The following is an 11,332-nucleotide window of genomic DNA, read 5'->3' on the forward strand; positions in this document are numbered from 1 at the left end:
TTGAAATATTCCTTTATAAAGCCTAAAGTTAATACAACAGAATGTGAATGACAACATGGCAGACACACCAGTCTGTGGTAAAACTCCATATTTTTCTGTATCTTCACTATGTATGAAGTAAATGTGGCAATACATATAGAGGCCAAGGATTATAGAATTTTAAAGCTTCAATTTGTTTAATTTTGGGGTTAATGTCCTTGTGCTTGGAGGAAATTTTGAAATGGGTTGGGGGTACTTTTATTGCTGCATGGGACATGAATCATGCATAAGTAAGTGGAAAAGATACTAGAATTATTTCAAAGAATAGAAGGTTGGTCATTTAAAACACATTACATTTTTTCTAATTATACAATGAATATCCATTTATTTTTTATTTTTTATTTTTTTTCATTTTGAGAGCAGGTACTGTTTATTAAGCTGAGGAGACTCGAAAAATAATCATGGTAGACACCTTAGTTCATTCTTCTAATAAGCCTGTTGATCTGGTCCTCCCTGTTGCCAGCATCTCCACCTTCTACAAAATGGGTGGTCTTTTTCTTCATTCCACCTCGTGGAGAAGATAATTTGAAGGGCCACAGGAAGTTATTTGCCTCTTTGAAGCGTTTTCCAACAGTATAGATCTCATGAATCAGATCCTCCGTGCAGATGATGCCATATTTACCAAGAGATCGAGCAATCAAAGCGTTATCTGTCAAAGCAATTCGCTTCTTATTGATTTTGCCATAACCACGCTTGTAGATTAGCTCATTTACTGACTTCAGATTGGGGTACCCCCATGCAATATATGGTTCTACAATCCTCAGCATGTTAATCGAAGCCTTGTTGAGGTTCACAAAGGTTCCATTGAAGATTTGACGAAGGCGAAGAAGCTGCAATACCTTTCGGACCTTTGGGCTCATGCCATTGATACCTCTGATCCTGATGACAAACGCCAGTTTGGGTTCAGCAGGTACATAGAAGTTGCCAGCTTTTCTTGCCATCCTCGCCATTCGAATTTCAGTTCTGTACATCTGCCTATATTCCTTGTGATAGTGCTTCGCTTTTTCATAGATAAGCTTCCTCCTTGCCTTTCGAAGCATCTTTTGGGCAAACTTCTTTCTCAGGCGCTTGACCTTCAGCTCTGCGAAATTCCTTCGCTTTTTCTTAAGGGTTTCTGGCACAGCAGGAACCTTCTTCTTCTTCTCTTCTGCACCCTCTATGGTTCCAGCCGGAAAAAAGAGGCGAATATCCATTTATTATAGATAATTTTGAAACAAAAAAATGTGTAAAGAAAAAACCCTACTCTTAATACCCCAAATTAAGTACTGTTAACAGTTTTGGTATATTTCCTACCAGTCTTTTTTCAACATGTTGCTACATAAACATGGGCTAATTTTTACAAAATTGGGATCAAATGAATGATGCTGAAATTGAAAATATAGTTTTATATTCTTTACTTTTTTGTTACTTATGCTTGTGTCAAGAAATTTCCTCATTCCACTAAATATTCTTTGAAAATGTATATTTTTAAATTTATTCCTTTCCTGGACATTCTGGTTTATTTTTAGAATTAAGTGTATGATTAAATATTCCTATGTTTTTATATGCCAAATTGTGAAATCCCTGCATACAAGCAAAGTGATGCAAAAAGGAGGAAAACTTATTGAAGACATGGCTAGTTTATGTAAAATCGACTTAATGTTAACATTATCTGTTGACAATACTTTAGCATTAACTTCCCTGTACGGTGCTTTACTCATCTGTAAAATGGAGGTGACGCACTGCATTTTTTTTTTTTTTTTTTTTTTTTTTTTTTAGATGGAGTCTCACTGTGTCGCCAGGTTGGAGTGCAGTGGCGCCATCTCGGCTCACTGCAACCTCTGCCTCCTCAGTTCAAGCCATTCTCCTGCCTCAGCCTCCCGAGTAGCTGAGATTACAGTGTGCACCACCACACCCAGCTATTTTTTGTATTTTTAGTAGAGACAGGGTTTCAGCATCTTGGCCAGGATAGTCTCTATCTCCTGACTTCATGATCTGCCCACCTCGGCCTCCCAAAGTGCAGGGATTACAGGTGCGAGAACATAGGTAATTGTTTACTTGTATTTGGTTCACACAGTACACTCCTCCAAACACCCTCCTTTCTGTGCTCTGATTGGAATGCTATCCATGTCCCGGCAGTGATCGATGTTAGCTGATGGTGCTGATCCATTGAATAATTGTTGTCAACTTCAGAAGGAATGCTTTTTATTAATGCCATTGCTTGACTAATAGATTTCTCTTTAAATGCCAAGTATCCATAATAAAATATTTCAATAAGACTTTGTTAGTTAATATTTTTTTTAAAAAAAGGTTATTTCATAAAGAAAGGAGTTTGAAAGGACAAATACTCCTACCATTTCCTGTATTACTATTCACTTCTTAACTCAGCGAAGCAAGTGTCAGGAAGGCACCTGGGGCTGGGCTTGGGGCTGCTCTGGGCTCCAAGGATGCTGTCTGTGGTGGCTGCCCTTTAATTATTCACTGTGACTGGAGCTTTTGGTTGTTCTGCTTCTATTTAATATTTCCCATAAAGATCTGTTTTTTTTTTTCTCTGTGTTGTATTAATTATTAAACTAACTTTGTAACAGTGACTTTCAAACCATGATCCACAGACCTGAAGGCGGAGTTCTCTCAAGTGACCTGGAAAGTTGACAAATATGCTGGCTCTAGATCTTAAATCTAGAGATTTTGACTTGGTAAATGTGCGACAGCACCCACATTTTAAGGACCACTTTCCTGGTGTCTTAGTGCATTTGGGCTCCTATAACAGAATACCATAAACTGAGTGGCTTATAAATAGCAGAAATTTATTTTTCACAGTTCTGAAGGCTGGGATATCTATGATCAAGGTGCATTTTCAGTGTCTCGGGAGGGCCTGCTCTGGTTCATAGATGGCTGTCATCTCACTTTAACTTCATGTGGTGGAAGAGGTGAGAGAGCTCTCTGGGATCTCTTTATCATAAGGACACTAATCCCATTGACGAGGGCTCTACCCTCATCACCTACTCAACCCCCGAAAGCCCCACCTCCAAATAGCGTCACATTGCATGATTAGGTTTCAACTTATGAATTTGGGGGAAATACAACTGTTTAGCCTATAGCACATGGGGAGGGGCCTGGGTAGTGGTAGGCTTATGGGTGGGCTTTAACAACCCCTTTCCTTATTCTATTAGAATAGAATTTTTTTTAAGTCTGAAAATAGCCATTCTAAAGAATGCTCTGTGTATTCCACCCTAACATAAGCTTCAGAAAAGCACTGACTTTCAGAAGCTTACAGAGAACCAGGGGCTTATAAGAGGTGACTCTATAACACAAGGTGGCCACCAGCTACTGCGTTGCTGGAAAGGGTAAAATGCTTTGTCCACTACTACCTTCCTCTTGTCCTTTCCCACCTCTGAGATTGACTCTGCAGTCTATGATGCTTAGAGTGACGCTAGTGGATGTTTTCATGAAAAAATGAGAAAAGGGACTGGGTGCAGGGTGCAGTGGCTCACGCCTGTAATCCCAGTGCTTTGGGAGACTGAGACAGGAGGATTGCTGGAGACCAGGAGTTCGAGACCAGCCTGGGCAACATGGTGAAACCCCGTCACTGCAAAATATGCAAAAATTAGCCACATGTGATGACATGCACCTGTAGTCCTCACTACTTGTAGTCCCAGCTACTGAGGCAGGCTCAACACTTGAGCCCAGGAGTTTGAAATTACCTTGAGCTATGATTGTGCCACCTGGGCAACTATGATTGTTACCAGCCTGGGCAACAGAGCGAGACTATGTCTTAAAACAAAACAAAACAAAAACGGGGGGGGGGGGGCCGGGGCGGGGGGAGAGAGAGAGAGAGAGAGAAAGGGCAGAAAGATTTTCAACAGCATACAAATATGATAGTAATGTGCTTCACAATTTTTGGTGTGGAGGAGTCGTATGGATCATTCCTCATGTGAATGTGTTGCTTCTTCCAAGTGGGTTGTTGAAAACAAGAATAGTAAGTTATTTAAAACAATGTTGAATTAGGGGGCCAATAATTATGTTTTAAATACCTCAACATATACATGTTATATATGTACATGCATTCGAATTGTTTGGACTCCACTCAAATTTGGGCAGTCATTTGCTCCAAGTAAAATGTGTGTTTCCAGGGATGGTTAGTTTATATTTAACCAGACAACATACTCTACAGACATTTTTATTTTATCTTATTTTTAATTTTTTTCATTGAAAAGAAAAATGGTATATATTTATAATGTATAACATGATATTTTGACATATGTAGATATTGTAGAATGGCTAAATTATGCTAATTAACATATGCATTACTTTACATAACACTTTATGTAGTCAGAACACTTGAAATCTACTTTTAGAAATTGCCACATAAACAATATTCATGTTGTTAACTGTAGTCATCATCGTTTACAACAGATCTCTTGAACTTACTTCTGGGACCAGACATTTTGTTAACATTGTAAATGGGGTAATAATTAGTGGTTTGCTATTTTGTACAATGGCTTTTAGAAATTGTTTATCTTTCCCTAAAATTATTGGTGTTTAAGATATATGGACTGACCAAAATATTTTAAAGATGCTTTACCACTCTGCACAAAAGAGAGTAAGAAGCTAGGAAGCCCATCTCCCTTTACATATGGGGTTGGTGCTTGAGATTTGAATATGACATGCTCTTAAATTCCCACAATTTAGAAGATTCTGGTCACTTGATACTGACTGAGAGGTTAACCAAATTTTGCTTCTGGAATTCACTTTTTTATTGATATTTTAAAAATTGCAAGGTATAGTCGGAACACTTAAAAAGACGGAGCCTAGGACTTCTTCCAGCTAAAAAACAATTGCTTTGTGCTAGCTGCTAATAAATGCTTATATTTGTGGCAAAATTTAATCTGAGACTTGTTTTATCTGTAACTTGCCACAAATATAAGCATTTACTAGCAAGCTAGTACAAATGTACTTTTATATAACAATATTTATGATGTCAGGATTAGAATTCAACAAGTTTTTAAATATTGAAACAAACTATTCAACAAGAAAGCTTGTCTTTGCCTTAAAAAGAAACCCAATTTCCTGATGCTACGTATCAGAATAAATACAGATTAAACTTGAATTTTATGATAATTAGTATATTATTCACCTGGCAGTATAATGACTAAGTGGTGCTTTGTCTTTTTAAAACACCTGTGCCAATCGTCTTTCTATTTCTTTAAATATTCTTCATAAAGTAGCTAAAGGAGAAGCATTTCTTCTTCTGGGAAGATGGAGTTGACATACTTTTCCCTATTCTTTCTGCTAAATACAACTGAAAAACCCTAGACAGTGTTCATAAAATTAACATAAGAAGATTTCTGAAGTATGGAAGAAGAAGGCAGATCAGTTAGAGACCTCAGAACCCAAGGAACAACATAGTGGTTGGTTCTTTGGATTTTTTTTTTGGTCTAAGTCTCAGACTTTAATAAGCTGGCAACCTGGGAACACCATGTGCACATGCATGCACTCTCTCTCTCTCTCTATCTCTCTCTGGCTCTCTCACCTCCCCTCCCCCTGCCACACACACGCCCCAACACACAAAACTGCTTTCTTTAGCCAAAGGACCAGGAACAGGACATCTTAGCAAGACAAAAACTTTTAGGAAACTACTCTATTCCAGTTAAACACCACAGAAAAACTATGACAAAGACTCTCATCCTCACCAGATTGTAACAAGGAGAACCTCACCTGGGCAGGTGTCAGAAGAAACCCAGAAGAGAGTCAGGACTTTCATCACCCTCAGTGGTAATGAGACCACATCTCTGAACCCCATAGTGTCAGTAGAGGTATATATTATGAATATATAATGTAAAACCTAATCAACCACCAAAAAAACTATACAAAAACATACATTTAACTATACACACACACACACACACACACACACACACACATACAGAGAGAGAGAGAGAGATAATATATATATAGATAAATCTAAATGGAATTCTAAAAAATGTTCAAGTAACCCACAGGAAAATGGGAAAAAGAAAGAGAAATGAAAAACTGAAATGAAAACAAAAAATAAAATGACAGGCTTAAACCATAACATATCAATAATTGCATTAAATGTAAATCATTTAAATATACCAACTAAAAGACAGAGATTGGCAGAGTATATTAAGAAACAATCCAACTATATGCTGTCTATAAGAAATATACCTCACATATAATATAGAAAGGTTAAAAGTGAAAAGATGGAAAAAGATACGTCATGCAAATGTTAACCAAAATAAATCAGGAGTGGCTATATTAAGAGCATATAAAGTAGATTTCAGAGCAAAGAAAATTACAGAGAAGGAACATTATATAATAACAAAAGGTCAATCGACCAAGAAAAGATAGTAATCCTGAAGGTGTAGACACCAAGCAACAGAACTGCAAAATATGTGAAGTGAAAACTGATAGAACTGAAAAGAGAAATAGACAAATTCATAGTTATAGTTGAAGATTTCAATATTTCTCTATTAACATTGATAGAACAACTAGACAAAAAATTAGCAAGGACATAGAAGAACTCAACAGTATCATTGGCCAACAAAATCTAATTGATATTTATAGAAAGCTCCACCCAACCACAGGAGTATACACATTTTTTTAAATGCATCTGAAACATATACCAAGATAGACCATATGCTAGACCATAAAACGAACTTACAAATTTAAAAGAATAGAACTCCTATAATATGTGTTCTCTGACCACAATAAAATTAAACCAGAAATCACCAAAAGAAAGACAACAGCAAAATCTCTAAACACTTGGAAACTAAATAACACACTTCTAAATAATCCATGGGTCAAAGATTATATTGAAGTAAAACAATTGAACTGCATGAAAATTAATGTACAATGTATAAAAATTTGTGGGACACAGCTAAATTAGTGTTGAGAGGGAAATTTGTAGCACTAAATGCTTTCATTAGAAAAGAGAAAAAGTTTGAAATCAGTAATCTAAGCTATCACCTCAAGGATCTAGAAAATGAAGAGCAAAATAAATCCAAAACAAATAAAATAGAATAAATAATAAAGAGCAGAAATCAATGAAATTAAAAATAAAAATAGAGAAAACCAATTGAACAAAAAGAAAGTTCTTTGAAACGATCAACAAAATTGACAAATTTCTAGCAACGGTGATGAAGAAAAAAACAGATAATATGCAAATTACCAACATAAGGAATGAAACAGGGGCTATCACTAAAGACCCTGCAGGTATCAAATAGATAATAAGGGAATATTATGAGCAACTCTGCATGATTTGACAATTTAGATTAAATGGATCGATTCCTTGAAAACCACAAACTACCATAACTCACACAAATTAAATAGATAATTTGAGTATCCCTGTAATTATTCAGGAATTCAAATTCATTTAAAAAGTCCTAAGTAAATCTCCAGACTTAGAAATTTTCATCAGAGACTACTAACAATTGTTTAAAGAAGAACTAACACCGTTCTACACAATCTTTTCAAGAAAATAGAAGAGAAGGGAACACTTCTAACATTTTATGTAAAACCAATATTGCTTTGATACCAAAACCAGATAAAGACAGTACAAAAAAGAAAAAGAAAACTGCAGATGAATACCACATCCCTTGTGCATATAGACACAAAAATCTTAACAAAGTATTGGCAAATATAATTTGGAATTCTATAAGAAGAATTATCATACTGTATGACCAAATAAGGTCTATTTCAGGAATGCATACCTGGTTCAACATTTGAAAGTCAAACAATGTAATCCACCATAGAATCAGGCTAAAGAAGAAAAATCACATAATCATATCAATCAATGCAAAAGGTTTTTTGAAAATATTCAGCAGCCATTTTTTGTTCAAAAAATCTCTCAGAAAAATAAGAATAAAGAACTTCAACTTGATAAAGTAAATCGATCAAAATCCTAAAGTTAATATCATGCTTAATGGTGAAAGACTACATGCCTCCCTTTAAAAATGGGAACAAGGCAAAGATGTTTGCTCTAACCACTTATTTAGCGTAGTGTTGGAAGTTCTAGCTGGTGCAACAAAGCAAGAAAAGGAAATAATAGACACACATACTGGAAATGAGGAAATATGTCTGTCCCTATTTGCAGATGACATGAAAGTTCATGTGGAAAATCCCAATGAACCTACATAAGAAGCAGGAGGAGGAGGAGAAGGAGAAGAAGAAGAAGAAGGAGGAGGAGGAGGAGGAGGAGGAGGAAGAGGAGGGGAAGGAGGAGAAGGAGGAGGCCTCAACTCATAGAACAGAACAATTAATTGAATTCAGCAAAGATACAAGATCAACATAGAAAAGTTAATTATTTTTCTATATATTAGTAATGAACACTAAAAGTATGCTGAAATTAAAAGAAAAATGTCATTTACAACTGCTCAAATAAAAAATAGCATAAATATAACAAAACATAAACAGGACTTTATTCCACAAACTACAAACAAAACTGATAAGAAAATCAAAGCTCAAAATAAATGGACATATCATGTTCATGAATTAGAAAATTCAGCATGGAAAGCATGTCAATCTTCTCCAATTTGCTGTGCATGTTTAATGCAGTTCCTATCAAAATCCTTACAAGACTTTTCATAAAATATATAGACAAGATTATTCTAAACTTTATATGGAAAGGCAAAGGAACTAGAATAGCTGAAACAATTTTGAAAAAGAAGAATAAGGTGAAAGAAATCGCTATCCAATTTCAAGGCTAATTATGTAACAACAGTAATCAAGATTGCTTGGTATTCATGGAGGAACAGAAGGGGAGGAGTAGACCCATAGGTCAATGGAACAGAATAGAAGACCCAGAAAAAGACCCATTCAAATATTCCCAACTGATTTTGACCAAGGTACCACAGCAATTCAATGCAAGGAGAATAAACTTTATGACAAAAGGTCAAATTAACCCCATCTAAACCTCATATCTTATACAAAATTTAACCCAAAATGGATTGTGAACTTAAATGTAAAATGCAAAACTATAAAACTTATAGAAAACTTATAGAAAAAACACAGGATAATATTTTTATAGAAAAAACACAGGATAAGATTTTCAGAATCTAGGAGTAGGCCAAGTGTTCTTAGGCTGGACACCAAAGCATCGTCCATAAAATGAAAATTGATATATTGCGCTTGATTAAAATGTGAAACTTTTGCTCTGTGAGAGACCCTGTTAAGCCAATAACAGAAAAGCTACAGACTGAGAGAATATATTTGCAAGACATATATCCAACAAAACACTAGTATTAGAATAAATAAACAACTGTCAAAACTCAATAGCATAATAAAAGAACAAATAATCTTACTAGAAAGTAGTCAAAAGACATGAAAAGACATTTCTCTGAAGTGATATACAGATGGAAAATAAATGCACAAAAATGTGTTCAACATCATTAGGTATTAGGGAAACGCAAATTAAAGCCATAATGAGATACTGCTACACACCTATCACAATGGCTAAAATAAAAAATAGTGACAATACCAGATGCTGGAGAAGATGAAAAGAACTGGATTATATTGCTGGTGAAAATGTAAGCTGGTACAGAACCTATGGAAAAGTTCGGCAGTTTCTTAAACATGCAATTACCTATGACCCAGCAATTGTACACTTGGGCATTTACCCCAGAGAAATGAAAACTTCTTAATGTTTGTGCATAGCAGCTTTACTCATAATATCCCCAAACTGGAAATAATAAAAAATGTCTTTCAATGGGTGAGCAGTTAAACAAACTGGTATATCCATACTATTACACAGTAAAAAAGAACAAATTACTGGTACAGGCAGCAACTTGGATAAATGTCCAGTGAATTATTGTGAGTGAAAAAAAAATTCAAAGGATTACATACTGTGTGATTCTATTTATATAACATTTTTGAAATGAGAGAATTATAGAACTGGAGAACTGATTTGTGGTTGCCAGAGGTAAATGAGGCAGAGGTGGGAGGGGCTAAGGGAGGGGTCAAGGGAGAAGGAAGTGGATATGATTGTAAGAGGGCAACATGAGAGATCCTTGTAGTGAAGATGTTATCTTGACCCTGTCAGTGTCAATATTCTGGTTATGATATTGCACCATGGTTTTGCATGATGTTACTATTGGGGGACACTGGGTAGAGGGTACGTGGGATTATTCTCTATTGTTTCTTACTGCTTCATGTGAATCTATAGTTATCTCAAAATTAAGAAAAAAATAGCTAAGGAAGAATCATTGCCTCTGGTTTCAGTTACCTTTTCTAGCCAAGGGTCATTTAGAAAACATGGGTTTACGGTATTCCATTTCCAGCTATCTGTGATGTCTATCTGTGCAATGATTAAATTATCTTTTATAAATATCAATACTTTCCATGACTGACCAATCTTTGTGATTGACATGGCTTTTTAAGACAATAATTACTTTCAATCAAGCTATAATTAAACCCGCAGGCCTGGGAGTCATCTTGTCTCAGACTTTTTCACATATCATTTAGTCTTGTACATTGATTTTAGGCCATGCCGTTGCCATGATGTCTAAGCTCTTGGATGAACATCATTATAACTCCCAAATGTTGAGAACATATTTTATAGTTGTAATAGTTACTATTTCCTCCAGGGCACTCACTTTGAACTCATTTGGGACTACTAGTGATGTTTCCCATGGCTGGCCCTGAAAATTGGGAAAAAGCAAAGTTGGTTCTTAGTTTCCCACCTGCCATCCACCACCTGCCACCTGTGCATACCACACTTCAGCTGCCAAGCCAAAGAAAATGCATTGTAAAGGCACATGTGCATTCATAACATGACGTTTCTTTGGCAACCCCACTGGGTCCTCAGCCCCAGCCCAGTACAGGGTACCTGAGTGATGGTCATTGCTCCATGTTGTCAGACAAGTGGAGTGTGGGGCAGAGAGAATGGAAGTTCCTCTGGGGTGTATTAGAGTGTTTGGGTACAGAGGATCCTTCTGGTTCTGCCCGGTCTGCTGACTTCCAAACCCAATAATGGTTCCAGTGTATTTTGCCTGCTGAAGTGACTACCCTGAGTAATTCACTCTCCATGGAACACAGTGGCAGCTTAATGGGCAGACCTCTTTGGATTTAACCAGACTTTGGTCTAAATCAGGCTTGTAGCATTCATAGCCCAGAAGGATGCTGCCCTGCCCATTAAAGTATATTTCGAACAGGAGAAGGATGGTGGTTTTGAGGAGTGGGTGGTATTTATCATGTACTCTGTCTGATTGCTTTTCAACCCTATGGGTCTGGGCTCCTCCTAATTTGTGTGGCTGTCCTAGTGCCTTAAGATCCTGGAGTGAGAAGTATTATGCAC

At 36.3% G+C, this 11,332-nt stretch overlaps 1 pseudogene across 1 annotated transcript; it reads right to left on the bottom strand.

The window, feature by feature from the left end:
- Positions 1-380: 380 nt before the first annotated feature.
- Positions 381-1,216, bottom strand: LOC104668818 (annotated as a pseudogene). The gene has a single exon (XR_748894.2). The product of XR_748894.2 is annotated as a 60S ribosomal protein L7 pseudogene (transcript).
- Between the last annotated feature and the right edge of the window lie 10,116 nt (positions 1,217-11,332).

This window comes from Rhinopithecus roxellana, chromosome 9, assembly GCF_007565055.1.
Source record: "Rhinopithecus roxellana isolate Shanxi Qingling chromosome 9, ASM756505v1, whole genome shotgun sequence".
Classification (NCBI taxonomy): Eukaryota; Metazoa; Chordata; class Mammalia; order Primates; family Cercopithecidae; genus Rhinopithecus; species Rhinopithecus roxellana.